Source organism: Equus quagga, chromosome 10 (assembly GCF_021613505.1).
Source record: "Equus quagga isolate Etosha38 chromosome 10, UCLA_HA_Equagga_1.0, whole genome shotgun sequence".
In the NCBI taxonomy this organism is placed as follows: domain Eukaryota; kingdom Metazoa; phylum Chordata; class Mammalia; order Perissodactyla; family Equidae; genus Equus; species Equus quagga.
Genome location: NC_060276.1, coordinates 27,455,694 through 27,473,229, shown reverse-complemented (window position 1 = coordinate 27,473,229; position 17,536 = coordinate 27,455,694).

Genomic DNA, 17,536 nt, shown 5'->3' with positions numbered 1-17,536 from the left:
CTTTTTTTGGCAGGAGGATGAGAGTACACAATGTCAAATAAAACTAAATTTGCCAACCTGTTGATCATTCTAACTGCAGAAACATTCAACGAGCAGGTACTGAAAGATTTTGTATGCCAGACACTTTACCAGGTCCCTGCCATGGAGAAGCCAGTGGGGGAAGATAGTTTCAAAACTAATTTCCATAACAGTACTATAACAAATGTACAGAGTGCTATGGGAACAGGTGAAACAAGAAATCTGGGGTAATTTTGGAATAGTCAGAAAGAGTTTCACAGAGGAACTGATGTTTTATGCTGGGTCTCAAAGTGGGAGTTGCCAAAAATTTTGACAAGAGGGGAGAGGGTGAAAGGCATTCTGGGCAGTGGAAACAGGGGCAAAGCAAGGAGTTGTGAAAGGGCCTGGCCTGTTTATGGAAATATGGAAAGTGCAGTGAGGCTGGAAAGTAGGATGTCTGGTTGGAAGTAAGGAAGATGAGCCTCAAGACTGCCTGGCACACAAAGCCAAAAATTTTGGAGTCTACCCTGTGGGCTAGGATAGGCAGCATGGAGATAAGCCAGCAAGCTGGGCTTTTAAAAGCAGGGGCAAGACAGGGTTGTGGTTGGAGTAAAAACAGTTTGTATTGTAAAGCTTGAGATAGACAAATCAGAACCCTAAGAATAAATCAATATTCTAACTTTGTTTACCCAGACCCACTGTTTTGGTTTTTTTGTGTGTGTGTGTCTTGAAAAGTCCTTGATTAAAATGCAGATCCTCTTAGAAAAGGCACCACCTTGGGCTATTATCAGCTTTGTCCTGTTTGATGACAACAGGCAGAGAGCAAAGCTCTAATGGAACTTAGGCCCCAGGGCCGCAGAGAAAGGAGATAGAGGCCTGAAAGGGGGAAGATAAACTCCTATCTGTTTTGAATATACCGTATCGCTCTTGCCGCCTAAAATGAGACTGTAAACTCTTAAGGCCAGGGAAGGTGTCCTAACATGAAGCTCTCCTTTATTGCACTTCACATTGCACATAACGCTGAACAATTGTGTAAACGCAGAGTAAATACTTATTGAATGGAATATTTCATTGAATGAGAATAAAATAATGCCGTGCCTTTATAAGGGAGGATTAGCTGGCTAATTTTCAGGATTTAATGAACAAAGTTGTTCTAATTCATATAGTTATATTCCTTAGAAGGGTGTATGGATGGACCAGCTGAGGACTTTTCAAGACAAAAAAAAGTGAGCCTTGTTCTAATTCATGTAATTATATTCCTTAGAAGGGTATATGGAGTGCTAGCTATTTTAAAAATTATAAATATTAGTACAACTGAAAGGGAATGGACATGAAGATAAAAAGAAAACTGCTTTTGCCATACAAAGATAAACTTTTATACTAACATAAAGGATAGCTGAGTCTTGTTAATATTCAACTACATTCTAGTAATAATAGCTCCCAATCTGACATGGTTATCTAAGCCCTTCAGTCTTCCCAGGTAAATGTTAGTTCTAAAAGCACAGATTCTTGGCTCTTGAGCTCTAGCTCACTTTAAATGACCCAGGAGTCTAACCTACTATTTAAGTTTTCCATGAATATCCTTAAGTGAGTTTTGTGGAAAAAATATTTTTTCTTTTTTTTTCTTAGTGATTAGTAACAAGCTTCCTTTTGACATTTTACAACCTCACTTTATTTTGTACCAGGTCAATCCTCACATATTCAGCACATCTTAATATGTAATATTAAGCATATTCAGCAATATCCTTAATACAGATATAAAATTTTAATAATTAATTTAAATTATTTTTTAAATTTAACATTTATATTTTGTGGCACAAACCAATTTAGATATTACTATCTGATGTATGAGGACCAGAACTTTGTGTCTCCTTGGACCCTTGGATCAATTTTTTTTTCTTTGTTTTGAGGATCAATTTAAAAAGAAGAAAAACCTCCCATGTTGCTTTGTAAAACATCTTTTACATCAAGAATCAACTAATTGGGGCTAGCTAAAACATAAGCATATGTTTTATACACCCAAACGTTTGCCAACCAATGTTAAACACATTCTCAACATTAAAATGCATTTTTCAAGATTTAACTCACTGAAACCACAATAATCAAGGCATGAGCATAAATTACGGCCATTATCAGACTAAACCAGATCGGGCACTTAACACATATTACATATATAGAATCTTTCATCTTGTGAGTTCAACTCATACCTTGCAAAAATTAATTAAACTTTACACTGCTGCCAGATGAGGTATAGTTATTACTGGCCTTCTTTTAATCAATTAAATAAGTAAATCTGTAGCTATTTATAAAGGTATATATATATATACAGAAAGGAAGAAATACAGAAAGGAAAGAAAGAAGGAAGAAAGACAGAGGACTAGTTTTTCTAATGTCCATTCTCCTATTTCTGTAGGCATCTCTTTAAAAAGTATAACCTGTTTCGCTTTCATCACGACGACTCCCCGGGGTGCTTGGGTTTGGGTCTTCTCCAGACATCTCAGAGCAGGGGCTTGTTGGTGGACTCTTGGAAGCCTTGTTATTCATGTGTGGGAATTTCCTTAAAAATAAGAGATACTGCTTGCTCAGGGGAATACCCAAGACGATTCTGCAGCAAGTACTATTTAAGAATGTGTCCAGAAAAGACCACTGCTGGGTAAACGGTGGTCCATGTTCTCTATCCACTCTTCTCCAGGACCATCTCTGAAGCAGGGCAACACTGAGAGCGCAAAGCCAGCAGTGGTGAGATTGTAACCATTGTATCATAATAAGGGCTTTGTGATGCAAGCAACAGCAAGGCCCTGCTCTGGGGGACTGAGAAGGCCAAAGCTTAAGCAAACATGATCCCACTACACTATGTAAAGTCACCCTTTGCCCATCCTGGAGTTGCTTTATAGAGCAAAAGGAACTTAATAACAAATGCCGAACCTACAGTACTCAGTAAAATGTAAATAACACAGGTCTCATATTTTTAACAAAATCCTTTATCTTCTATGTAATGTTATCTCATCAACTGAAGACTTACTGACAGGTACATTAACCATTTGAGGACTTAACCCCTTAGCTCAGAGATTTTATCTACTGTCATACCAGTGAACCATCTGGAAAGTAGATTTAAGGCCTTAACAGTTAGGGCCAGGCCATTTTCCCTGGGGGTTTGGGAATGGGGGACCAGATCAGCCACAGGTTACTTCTTCCTTTGGTGCTGCCCAGCACCTGCTTATTGTGGAGTTGCTGGGCCTATTTTTAACCTTCTGTTCACTTTATCCTTGACTCTCGCACTCCCTCCACCCCCACCCTGCTTTAAGGTTTGATCTTCCTATGGCATTCAGCTTTTCTTTTGCTCAAGAACAGGGCCAACGGAGGTTTAAATCAGCAGTCCCCAACTCTCACTGTACAACAGACTGTACAGCAGAATTGCCTGGGGAGTTTTCTTAAAAACCCCTTTGCCCTGGTCTGAACCTCATCTAACTGAATTAGAACTCTGGGAGTAGGGCCTCAACTGTCAGCATTTTCAAGAAGCTCTCCAGGTGATTCTCCACACCTCCGGGGTAGGGACCACAGCTGTAGGTGAAGTACATACCTTTGTGATTTGAATGGGGTTCATAAGCCTTTGTATTCCCTTTAATGCCCGAAATTTCACAATTATTTATTAATTCTCTTTGATAAAATAGCCTCCTTCTCTAGGAATCCTGTTTTCAAAAGAAATTGTCCAGAGAGACTTAGTTCCTGACCCTTTAAGGTGAACGCTTCTTGGGAACAAAGGATAATACAAAAGTCCTAAGTGCCTGGAGGTAAACAGAACTAGGAATAGGCATTGCAATGTAAGGGGAGAAAGTACATTTTGCTGACCTCACAACATTGCCTGGGGCCAATCCTGCTTTGTGATGACTAAGTATTTAAGATCTAGTCAAGTTTGACAGCTTATCCTTACTACCGACATCATGTTAAAAAGAATTTTAAATATTTTTTTATAAGAAAAACAGAGAGCAGACGTTGGGAATGTAAGTTTGGAGCTATCCATTAATGCCCAACTTCTGAATTATCACTCATCATATGGATGTTTCTATTGCCAAGCGCTCTGTTTTTCCTTGATTCTATTAGATGTCCTTTATTCCCACCAATAGCATTATTTCTCTTGCCAATTCATTTGGTCATTCAACAAAAATGTATTGAGCAACTACCCTGGGCAAGGCACGGTGCTAGATGTCATAAGGGAATACAGAACTAATACAAAATTCCATGTGCAGTTGATTTTACAGTTTTTCAAAGGACTTTCACACGCAATCTTATTTTATCCTCTTAACCACACTGTGAGAAGTCAACTGCCATCCCCATTTTACAGATGAGAAACAGGCTCAGGGAAGGCCTGGAACATCCCAAAGTCGTAAAGCACACAGACTTAAACGAAACTTAAAGTTTTTCTCTAACTCCAAATATAGTATTTCCCACGGTTTACAGTTTAGTAAGGAGACATGCTATACAATTGTCTCAAGTAATAGAAAAGTTAGGAAAAGAAGTTCAGAGCCCCACTCACCAGGAGAAAAAAATGAATAATAAAATAACTCCTTTATTGAGATGAGCCAAATCACGGTGCCCAAAAGGAGACCAAGCTTGGATTCAGTTCAAGCCATCATCAAGCAGGCAGGACACAGGAGCAAGCAATGCACATTCAAGTGGCAGTTTACTTCTAGAGAATTAGTCCATTCCCTGGCTGGACCCTCAGTCAGGCTGATATTCACCGGAAGTAGAAATCAGCTCCTTCTAGCCCAATCCAGGCAAATACTGAACAAACCTTGCCTGAGAACCCTTCTGATCCAGTCACTGAGTGTACAAAGACAACCCTTGCCCTGACACAGTTCTCAATTGGCCTAGTGGGTGAGGCAGACCATTACAGGACGGAGCCATAAAGGCTGCCATAGGAACACAGAGGAGAGACACCTGAACAGCCAGCCGAGGAAGGCAGGGTGCGGTGGAGAAAGGATCGGGGTGGGGAATTAAGAATAGCTTCCAGAGAAAGTAATTCCACTTAAATCCCTGAGGGTAAGTGGGAATTGAAGGCAAGGGGTGTGGGAGTGAGCACACCTGAAGGTGAGAGAGAATAAGGCATATTCGGGAAATTGCAAGGAGGCTAGTTCTCAGGGAATAGTTTCAGTCCTAAACAGAAACTCTGGAGTGCTAAAGAGGGAAATCAAGGCAGCATCCCAGTCTCAAATCTGGTGCAGCAATTCCTAGGACCCTTAGCACCAGCCCTTACTACTATACCCTACTTGGCTGTTGGAGCTGGGGCTACTGATAATTCTTGCTTTGAGCCACACTGGTTCAGGAGTTGGACTTACAGGTTGGGCTCATCCTTAGGTAGAGGAGCTCTGAATCACAGAAGGCTGGGGGTTGGGGTGGGCGGGGGAGGAGGCATGGGAAACAAGATGATAAGACAATACTGGACAATGCTACAGGAATTCAGATGAACTAAAGCAGGGTTTGGGAAATGACAACCAGTGGACCAAACCTAGCCAGCTGCCTGTTTTTATAAAGAAAGTTTTATTGGAACACTGCCATACTCATTCATCTACATATTTTCTGTGGCTGCTTTTGTGCTAAAACAACAGAGTTCAGTAGTTGCTACAGACCATATGGACCACAGAGCCTAAAATATTTCTTATCTAGTCCTCTACAGGAAAAAAATTGCTAATCCTTGCCCTTGAATATACTAAGTGCTAAAAGTAGGGATATGAAAATATTAACTGATGGCACAAAGGAGGAAGTGATTTAAAACATGCTAAGATTAATAAACAATGTATACTCGAAATTACAAATGCTACAAACCATTATAATCCCAGTAAAATTACTTAAAAAAAGACATGCTAAGGATTTTCTGTTCCTAGTCCTCATCACCTTTGATACAGACTTCAAAGAATGGCAAGAGACTATTCTTCAATAAAGTGGCTAAATAATTTGTGGCATATTCATGCAACAAAATACTACACAGCATTGAAAAATGAATTACTGCTTACATGCATAAATCACAGAAATAAAGTTACATAAAAAAAGCAAATCAGAGGAGAATATATACAATTTGCTAACCTTTTTGTAAAGCTCAAAAATAAGGAAAACTCGGGAAGTCCCATTGGCATAGTGGTTGAGTTTATGCACTCTGCTGTGGTGGCCCAGGGTTTGCAGGTTCACATCCCGGGTGTGAACCTACGCACTGTTCATCAAGCCATGCTGTGGCAGCATCCCACATACAAAATAGAGGAAGACTGGCACAGAGGTTAGCTCAGGGACAATCTTCCTCAAGCAAAAAGAAGAAGATTGGCAACAGATGTCATCTCAGGGCCAATCTTCCTCACCAAAAAAAAAAAAAAGAAAGAAAGAAAGAAAAAAGGAAAACTTATGGATATATAATGTGGTAAAACCATTAAAATATAGAAGAGAAATAATAAACACAAAATCCTGGATAGGGGATTGCTCTCGGGGAAGCAAGGGGGGAGAATTTAGGTAGATTCAAAAGCATGTTCTAGTTCTTAAGCTGATGATGGGTTCATGGATGTTTGTTTTATTCTAATGCTCCATAAGCTGTCACACATACTCTTTCATATGTATTAAAATTATGTAATAAAAAGTTTCCAACCTGGTAGAAAAATAAACTTTCCATGGTCCACAAGATGGGGACTTAAAGTTGTTGTAATCTGTATTATTAATTATTACAAATCTGAACTTAATTTACAGTATCAGGATGGTGAGATCTGCAGACCTACAGGTTACTTGAAAAAGGGAACAGTGTGTACAAAGACATGGAGGTATGAGAAAAATCATGGCCCATTTAAGCGAATGCAAATATTACTATGCTGTGTCACTGACACGCAGCAGGCCAGTGGTGGGTATAGCGGGAGATGAAGACAGAGAGGCAGGCAGGTTTCAGATCATGCCGACCACTGTATGCCATGCTCCAGAGTTTGCATTCGATCCGGCAGGTCATGGGTCACCACTGAAGGGTTTCAAGCAGGGAAGGGAGTAATATGATCAGCCGTACATCTAGAAATGTCCAGGTCTCAACAACTTTTGACTACAAAATCAGGTGACATCACCCCTTACTCCCTGCTGCCCAAACAAAACCCACTCCTCAAGGGTAACTTCAGTTAACAATTTGCTAATTAAAGATCTTTTTCTATACATTTAGCAACACAGAGTTTTTGCTTTAAAAAAAAGGAATCATACTATATGAATTGTTCTGTAACTTTAATTTTTTTTGCATAATATTATATCATGGACATCTTTCCTTGTCAGTATACATAAATCTACCTCACCATTTTGAAGGGCAGCATAATATACTTTATATGGATGTACTACATATTCATGTCACTTTTTTAAAAGTTCTATTTATCACACGTTATTATTGTTTCTTTTTCCCTTTCCTTACTTTTGCTGGACTGACTGAATTTCCTTTTTTTCAACTATTAGTGGTTGGGAAACTACATACTATTTACATTCTATTAATGGTTATCTTTTAATTTTGTTTACTCATACAAATAACAGACAAACATTCTTGTAAAAAAAAACCAAACGGTATTGAAGAATATAGGATAAAAATTGGAAGTGTCCCTTTCACTGTTAAGTTTTGTGTGTATCCTTCCTCAACATTTACATACATATGCATTTGTTTATATACAAACAGGAAGCTTTGGTATTTTTTAATGGTATCATTACTGTACATATAGCTCTACAATTTGCTTTTTAAACTTATATACGTTGGAGATCTTCCTATGACAGTACATATTCTTTCTTAAGGGCTACAAACACACACCACACTTTATTTAAACGCCCCTATTTTTTTGGATATTTGGTTATTTCCAGTTTTTTGTTACTACAGACATGCAGCAGTGAACATCCTGTAACATAAATCTTTGTGAATGTGTAAAAGTATTTATGAGGGTATATCTGAAAAAGTAGAATTAGGTCAAGGAGAAGGTATATTTAAAATTTTGATAGATTGCCATATTTCTCTTCAAAAATATTGTGCATTCACTCCCACTTTCAGAATGACTGCTAAGGGGCCGGCCCCGTGGCCAAGTTCACGTGCTCCGCTGCAGGCGGCCCAGTGTTTCGTTGGTTCGAATCCTGGGCACGGACATGGTATCACGCATGAAGTCACGCTGAGGCGGCGGCCCACGTGCCACAACTAGAAGGACCCACAACTAAGAATATACAATTATGTACTGGGGGGGGGGGGGGTTTGGGGAGAAAAAGGAAAAAAATAAAAAAATCTTTCAAAAAAAAAATGACTGCTAAATGCTCACACCATGAGCAACACTAAATTGTTTCTTTTTTTTTTGAGGAAGATTAGCTCTGAGCTAACATCCGCTGCCAATCCTCCTCTTTTTGCTGAGGAAGACTGGCCCTGAGCTAACATCCGTGCCCATCTTCCTCTACTTTATATGTGGGACGCCTGCCACAGCATGGCTAAGCCATGCTTAGGTCTGCACCCAGGATCTGAACTGGTGAACCCTGGGCCACTGAAGCAGAGCCTGCAAACTTAACTGCTGCACCACCGGGTTGGCCCCCAGCAACGCTAAATATTATCAAACTTTAAAGTTTTTGCCAAAATATTACATGAATTCATTCTCACTGTAAAACAACCATAACAAAGCAAAAGCAGAAGTCCCATCTTTACTACCATCCTCTAACACCAATCCTCTCTCCAGAAATTTATTTCCATTTTGCTATTAATTTTTTATTAATGGTTTCATTAGGCTTCATCTTTTTAGGAATAATTTCTTCATAATTTACTCAAGCATCCTATACACATTCTTCACAATCATTTGGACTTAAATCTAAGTTTGACAAGTTCATTTACTCTCCGTTGTCTTCTGAGTTGGCCCCAGCATCACTCCCATCCCCCAACCCAGATCACTGTGCCCTCATCTATCACTTGGGGACTATGTTAGAAAACAGAGAATTCCCTTTTACCGCAGACCTTTCCCATATCTGTATACTGTTATGGATTCACTGACTCTGGTTTCTCAACCAATTTTATCCTATTTCTTTCATATCTTCAAGAAAATCCTCAAAATTTTGGCCTGCGAATCATACCCTTCCCTGTTATCCCTTGTGGTTATGGCTCTGTTTTTTATTTTTCTTCCGATTAAAGCTAATTTGGGGAGAAAAACACATTTGTTCAGACTAACAATTTAAACTGGAAGTATGACATGCTCTTTTAAGTTTCCTTTTAAATTACGATGGCTTGCGCTCCTGCTAGCTTAAATGTCGAGAAATAGACTCCCCTTAAAGCTTCCTCCAGCTTTTTCGGAGGGTTTGCCAAAGTACGATCTCACATGTGAGCTGGACCAGGTCCCTATCTTCTGTTTTGGCCTCTTCATTTACACCTACAGTGTTAGGGTTGTTGAGGGTCCTCCTGTGGTCACCACTTTGCCGAGGAGAGATTTCTCGACAGGTAACTACGGCTCTAACACGCTTTTCCCTAAATTCTCCACACTGCGGGTAGATAAAGGCTGTAACTTCTAACATACCTCTTCTAAACAGCTGAGAATGACGAAAGGAAGCACAACACGGAGAATAACTTAACATTGCCTGAAGAGGCGGCTTTGCTTAGGGTCTCTTAGCCGGAAAGCACGCGCACGTTTACTAAGTTCCTAAAGGACACCCTCCCCGCGTTTCTCACTCTGGAGGGTGTTGAACTTACCGCTTCAGTTGGACCAGCAGAATTTGTTATTGTTGCCGTCGTTCCATCTAGTCCGATCTCGAAACCTCAGGGCTCGGAAGAAGACCTGTCGCAAACACGCTACCAACACACGCCCTTTCTTAAGGCTGACTTGTGCTCGTGGAGGCTTTCCTGTGCTTTTAATGGCTTTCAAGGATGATTGACAGCGGATCTGACCAATCCCTTCAGGGGAAACCCCACTCGACTAACAGGGGCCTGGTTGGCGCCAAAAGTGAAAAAGCCGGAAAACTCAAAACCATCTGGTATCGATACATTTCCCAAATTCTAGGTTATTCTATCTGTAGTAGTACCATCTCTGGGACATCAGCAGGTCAGCTAAGGTTGTTCTGTGCCAAGACTGGCATACTACGCCGACACCTGGGGGTGGGGGGGAAGGTGTCAGGCTCCCCACGTGGTCTCCACTGAGGGGAAGGGGTGGGATGGGGGAGACGGGGATGGCGATGGGCGCCTTGTTGTAGACCGCCGAGGGCGGAGATCTGGGAGTACCACTCCGCCATTCCAGGCGTGAATGAGGGTGGCGCCGCACTTTTTCTGTGGCATTTGGCTAGAGTGAGTCGGTTATCTGTAATTTTCCGTCTTGCCTGGTTACTCCTTTCCTGGTCCTTCGTCTAGACAGAGCAGAATTTTGTGCGGGTTTTATTTGTCTGTGCCGGGTGGTGTTTCTCACATATCTTTTTCCACTATTGTGACTGGAATACGTTCCCCCCCGCCCCCTTTCTATTATTGCTAGAATAAAACAAAGCTATTGGAATATAATAATAGAATGTTAATTGTAAAATCTATGTGGTGGGTATATTGATGTTCACTGTGAATTCTTTAAACTTTTCTGTATGTTTGAAAAAAATTATTTTATTGAGGTCATATTGGCTTAAAACATTGTGTACATTTCAGGTGTACATTATTAAATTTCAGTTTCTGTATAGACTGCATCGTGTTTACCACCAATAGTCTAGTTTTTATCCATCACCATACATACATATGTGCCCCTTTACTGCTTTTGCCCTACCCGCGCCCCCTTCCTCTCTGGTAACCACCAATCTGTTCTCCTTATCCACATATGAGTGAAATCATATGGTATTTGGAAAAAATTTCATAGTAAGTGTTGGAAAATAAAACAAAAGGGAGCTACTTTATAATACTTCAAAAAAAGAAAAAGTGAAAGCTATGGAATTCTGTACATTTATCTTACATCCAGCTTGTATTAGGACTCGTTTGCAAGTAACAGAAACCCAACTTGAATAAGCTTAAGAGGAAAATGGAGTTTATTGGTTTATATAACTGGGAATGACAGGGCAGATCACAGACACACCTGAATCCAGAGACTCAAATGTATCTAGGCTTTCACTCATCTCTTCATCTCTCTTCTCAGCTTCTTACTTCTCTGTATTGCCTCATTCACTAAAACTTTTCCACATGGTAGTGACATGGCTACCAACTACTCTGGAGTCACATCCTTACAGTCCAAGAGGCAAAGAAAAGAGAAAGCTACTTCCTTACCTCTGATTTGAAATATTCTGAGGAAGTTCTTATATTTCTTGCCTGGGTCACATGGCTACCCCTTAGAGCTGCCACTGTGTCCAGCAGGGTTTGATATTATGATTCGCCATCCTGGGTTAGGTGCCCAGCAGTGTGTGTGGAGGGGGAATGGGGCAAGGTACTATCTTGGCCTGTCCCACCAGGACTATATTGAAAGGACAGTGAAGAAGGAGCAGATCTCTAAAGGGAGGAGAGTGTGCTGTTACCAGAAGCGGGGAGAAAGGAATGCTGGGAAAACCAAAACAGCAGATGTCCACTACATGGACTTCTTAGTTTTAATAGTTTTTAAATTGCATATCTTGGATTCTCAATGCATATAATCATATCAAATAATTAAACTTTTTTCTTTTTCTCTTTCTTCCTTTAAAATTTAATACAGTTTATTTCATTTTCTTAGTTTATTACATTTCAGAACCTTCAAAACACTATAGGGAACGTTGTGCCTTATTCCTGAATTTCGTGGGAAATGACTTAATTATGATGCTTGCTCATCATGGCTTTTTGATACTCTTTACTGTGTTTAGAAAATTCTCTTCTATTCCATTGTACTTAGCGTTTTTATAAGGAATAGTTGCTGATTTCTATCCAATGCCTTTTGGCCATCCATTGACAGATAAGCCTACATAAAAATTAAAAATTTTGTAAGGAGAACTGAAGCACAGAAATCACCCCAAAACAATAAGGAAAAGTGAAACTGGAATGTAGACTCCACTTTCCATGAAACTAAGAGATAAATGTTACATGAAAGCACAATCTGTGGAGGTGGAAAGCAGAGGGACAAGTGACTGAGTGATAATAGCTAGCGCTAGTAGACGCACTCACAATATGCCATGGACTGTTCTAAGTGCTTCATGTGTGTTACCCCGGCAAAGAAGTTTATTCTTTGTAGAAACTGAACCAGAGAGCTCTGGATGCTCATGGTGCAGCTGGTTCTGCTTGTGACAATTCACTGGACTATACACTTGTCATTTGTGCATTTCTGTATGTTATTTGTCAGTAAAAAGTTTTAAGAATTTATTAAAAAACAAATAAGTGAAAATGAACCAAAGAGGAGACTTGGAGACAAAGAGGGGTAGTGGCGTGTGCTAGACTGAAAATAGGGGGAAGAGAGGAAAGTCAAGGGTTCTATTTCCCTCATCCAGTTCCCGGCATACAGGCAGCCAGGCTTATATCCCAAGTAGGAGATTTAAACTGTCCTTCTCTGGAGAACTGAACCACCCTAAAGAAAGATTACTGAGACCCCAACTGTAAAGCATTCTGCCATCCAATCACCATACAGCGAAGTCCTGCCCACCCCCGGCACACAGAACTTCCAGTCAGCCTTACAGCGCCTCACTATTAAATATGAACAAATAACCAGGAATTTTCAGACAGTTCAAGGAAAGTTCCAACATGAAAGCCAGAGGCCAAAACAAAAAACAAAAAAAAGGAGAACTTGGATAAAACAGAGACAATGCAGGGAGCAGATGAAAACATAGACAACCATTATGCCCCCCCACCAATTAGTATATTCAGAGAAATAAGGGACAATGTTATAGTCATAAAACATAAAACCGGAGTGAGTTTTAAAAAAGGTCCACATAGAGGCACACCACTGTGAAATTTCAGGATACCAGAGCTAATACTAGACTTTAAAAGCTCCTGGAAGTCGGAAAAAGTAAAAGATCTCATACAACGGAGTTGGAATAAGAATGACATTGGGCTTCTCAACAGAAATAGGTCAAGCTGAAAGGCAATGGAGCCATGCCTTCGATATTCTTAGTGAACATAATTTTCAACATAGAATTCATACATGAATAAATGCATTTATTTATTTATAGAGTAAATACATTTTGAACATGCAGTGCTCAAAAATTCTTCCTCCTGTGCACACTCTCAAGAAATGACTGGAGGACATTCTTCACTAAACCTAGAGAGTAAACCAAGAAAGAAAAAGACATGGCATGCAGGAAACAAGATCTGACACAGGAGACTGAAGTAAGAAGACAGAGGGCTCTGAGAAAAAAACAAAAAGCAACTGATAGATTATCTATTAATTTAACTGTGTTGAAAATTATATTGAAAGTTTTTTGAATAGTTTGGGGAGACTTAGCCATAGGTGCAAACAAGGCGGCCATGTATAGCTGCACAGGGCGTGCACTGCACAACTCCACGAAGCACCATGGAAAACTAAGCAAATGAAAAGGAGAGACAGTTATTAAATCCAAAAAAAAAGAAAAAGTTGTTTAAGAAAAGAAATCTAATTGTAATGTATCACCTGGCTCATTGGTGAATTATTTATACATAATCATAATGATGTAAACATAATAGTTTTTCCAAAGGTTGCTATAACTCTATTGAGAAGAGGAGGAGGAGAGAATAGAGGGGAAAGGTAAGAGAGCCAAATAGTCTACATCTGTACCACCTTGAATGACCTGATCTTGGAAGCTAAGCAGAGTTGGGCCTGGTTAGTACCTGGATGGGAGAGCTAAATAAATCATGGTACATCCATTCAATGGAATACTAAGTAGCCATGAAAAAGAAAGTGATGGAACTGTATGTACCCATCTGAAAGGTGTCTATGATGCATTAGGTGGGAAGTAAAACACGTTGTAGTCCAAGGTGTACTGACTAATCCTATTTTTTGTTTACAAAATATAAATAGACATATTTGCCTTATATATTTGTATGAGCATAGGACAAATCAAAAAGACAATGCAGCAAACTGTTGATATAGGTACTTTCTGGGAGATGGTATCAGAGGGGCAGAAAAGCGTTTTCATATATATATACATACCTTCTGCAAGGTTGCCAAGAGAATTATTTCTAGTAGATAGGCTGATGGCCCAGGTTGGGTGAGTGGGGTAGGTTGTGGGGGCAGGAGAAGGAGGAGGTACTCCAGCACAGTCGGTAGAGGCCTTGTCTCTAGTTCCTGAGGACAACTTCTAGAGAGGCTTAGTGGTAGTCGATGGTCTCTGAGAGCTGTTGGGGGCATTTGCATTGGCCACCTCTCCTCTTGGTGCTGAGGGTGGCTCTCTCTCCAGAAAGGAGGGCCTGGTCTTTAAAACCAGAGTTCCCTGATTGTTGGAGGCTTGCTCTCTGGGCTGCTCTGCAATATTGGCTCTGCAATGACTCAGGGGGGTCAGAGGTCTGTCTCTTGGGACAGTGGATGGTAGGGAGCAATGGCTGCTCTCACAGGAGGTCTACTTGAGCAAAGTCTGTCTGAGCCTGAACCTGACCTCTCAGCCATGTGCATGGAATTAGAAGAAGGCCCAGAGGGTGGAGACCTTGTCTCTGAGCATTGTGGTTGGCACTGCTACTATTCACTATATATGGTTCTGCAGGATATGCCCTCCACAAGGGTGCACAAGTGAAGGATATGGTGGGGGGAGGGGATGAAATCTAGCCTACACTCTGCTCATCAACAAGCCTTGTGCCCCAATGCAGGGATGTCACTGACAGCAGAAAAAGGCAAGCATTTTTATAATTTGCCTACCCAGAGGGGTACCTTTTTCTAATTAATTCACCCCAAGGGGGCACTTTTTTTTTTGGCAGTTTTTCTGCTTTGAGGGTCATGCCTGCTAGTTGCAGCCTTGCTCTCTCAGCTGCACTGATACGCAGATCCTAGATTTCTAAATCCCAATGGACCTTTATTGGAAGTCCTGAGTAATTGGAAGCCGGCACTGGAAGAGGTCCTTTCCCCTTGCCTTTCAGAGTGAGCCCTGGCCGCTCTCCTTGCCTCAGGCAAATTGACATAAGAAAATGACTTTGGTCAGATTAGATCAAGATGGCAGACTAAGCGGTTGTAACTTTGTCCCCATCCTCCCCTCCTCAAATCCCTTAAAACATCAGAATAGCAAAAGGACCAAGAGTGGTATAATTAAAGCAAAGTGTACCATCAGCAGTTCAGAAGTTGTGAAGAGTCCCTTAAGGAGAGAAAGCAGATATGATCATATGGATAAGAGAAGAGGAGGAACCCAGTCCAAAACCTGCAAGAGAAGATTACTGGAGCAAATCCAGAGAAAATCAAATCTCAGAATGAATAAATGCAAAGAGTGGGGGGAGGGGGGAATCTGGTCAGTGAAAGAATTGCATTCAGAAAGGACCAGTTGGCCCCTCTGTGATCAGCCCTGCCCCTCCTTCCCCCAGACCATTCCAAAGCTAAAACCTACAATTTCATACTATAGAAAGTGAGCTATTTGCTTCCAAAAGTTTGCTGGTGTGAGTATAGGATCCTAGAAAAAAACCCAGAGCAGACCTTGGTGTAATCTGGACTTTGATGAAATATATGGAAAAAAACGAGAGAAGCAGTTTTGGCCAGGAGAGAAATACACTGGAGTCCTCCACTACTGGAGTCAAATTGTTTTGGCAATTTGCCAGGAATGGGGGGAACAGCCTTTTTGTCTCCTCCATACCCACCCACTTTAAAGTGAAGCCTGACGGGTCAACACATGCAACTTACTTGCACAAAGGCCTCCCGCTCAGGAGATAGGCTAGTCAGAGACACTGCAGAGGAAACCCAGGCAAGTTATCTTTGCTAATCCATTTGTCCCTTATTCACTAATATGCACAGACAACAAAAGATTACCAGAAATATTTGGAGAAAATCTACAACATAAAAGAGAAGAGCCAACAGGAATAAATAGAACACTAGACCCTGAGTGTGGATTGGGCGGGGGGTGGGGGTGGGGGTGGGGGGGGGGGGGGGGGGGTGGGGGGGGCGGAAATGGTGAGATAATACAAAGAACAAAACTCCAATTTTCAGATTCTAATCTTCTGACATGTTCAGAACACATTGCAGACATACTCAGAACCTCTATGAATTACTCAGGTAGGTATTACAGCAAAATGAATCCAAAGAAAGAGGAACATGTGAGGTATAAGAAATAGTGGTGAGAAAAGAAATAGTAAAACTTGAGTTGCCCAAATGCTAGCAAAAAAAAGAGCACTATTTGAATCAGACAAAAACAGAATTCAGAACCAAAAATATTAAAAGAGACAAAGGGATATTTAATAATGATAAAAAGTACACTCCACCAGGAACATGTGACAATCGTGGACCTTTATGCACATAACAATATGAATTAGAGATATATAAAACAAAGTGTGTTAAAAATACAAGGAGAATAAAAATTTACAAATGACCAATCATAGGGGGAGAGTCCCCTTTCTTGCTCTCCTTTTCCTCTTTCCCCCATTCTCTCCTTATCCCTTTCCTGCCTTCTCCCCTACTTTCCTCCAAAAATAAATATTTAACACTTAATATGTGCTGGGCATTGTGTTAGGTACTGTGGGCACAGTAGCAAGCAAAACAACCTTGATGCTTGCCACATGAAGCTTACAGTCTAGTCAGAGAGACAGACATTATGTAAATATTCATTTAAATACATATAAAATTACAATTGTGATAAGTGCTCTGTAGAAGAGGTACACAAAGGTATGAGAGGTCAGGGAAGGTTCTCCAAGTAAGCAAAACCTCCCCAGAGGTCTGAAGAGTATATTGGAGTGAACCAGGTGAAGAGGGAGAAAAGGTACTCCAAGCAGAGGGGAAATCATGTGCAAAGGCCCTGTGGCAGGAGGAAGCCCAGTGCATATGAGGGACAAAAGAGAGCTGGTGTGGTTGTAGCTCAGTCAGCAAGTGGAGGATTTTATAAGATAAGACTAAAGAGGTAAATATTAGCCAGGCTATGTAGGGCCTCAGAGGCTATATTAGTAATTTGTGTCCTATCCTAAGCACAACAGGAATCATTGAAAAGATTAAAGGTGAAGAAGACCATTCTGAGTGTAAAAGGTATGGGATGAGGGGCAAAAGCCAAAGGAGAGAACTCAATTAGAAGCTCATAGCTATACTTCTGGTGAGAATAGTAGATATCTTAGACAGAGATAGTGAGAGTGGTAGACATCGAAAGAGAGAAGAGAGCTTTTTTAAAAGATTTTATTTTTCCTTCTTCTTCCCAAAGCCCCTTGGTACACAGTTGTATATTTTTAGTTGTGGGTCCTTTCTTCTAGTTTTGGCATGTGGGATACCACCTCAGCGTGACCTGATGAGTGGGGCCATGTCCGTGCCCAGGATCCGAACCGGCAAAACCCTGGGCCGCCAAAATGGAGCATGTGAACTTAACCACTTGGCCATGGGGCCAGCCCAAGAGAAGAGAGCTTTAAGAGATATTTAGTAGGCAAAATCGATAGGGCTTCAGGATGAGTCATACATGAAGATGAGAGAGAGAAAACATAGCAAGGATAATTCCCTGGTTTCTGGCTTTTGCAAGTGGATGGATGATGGTGCCA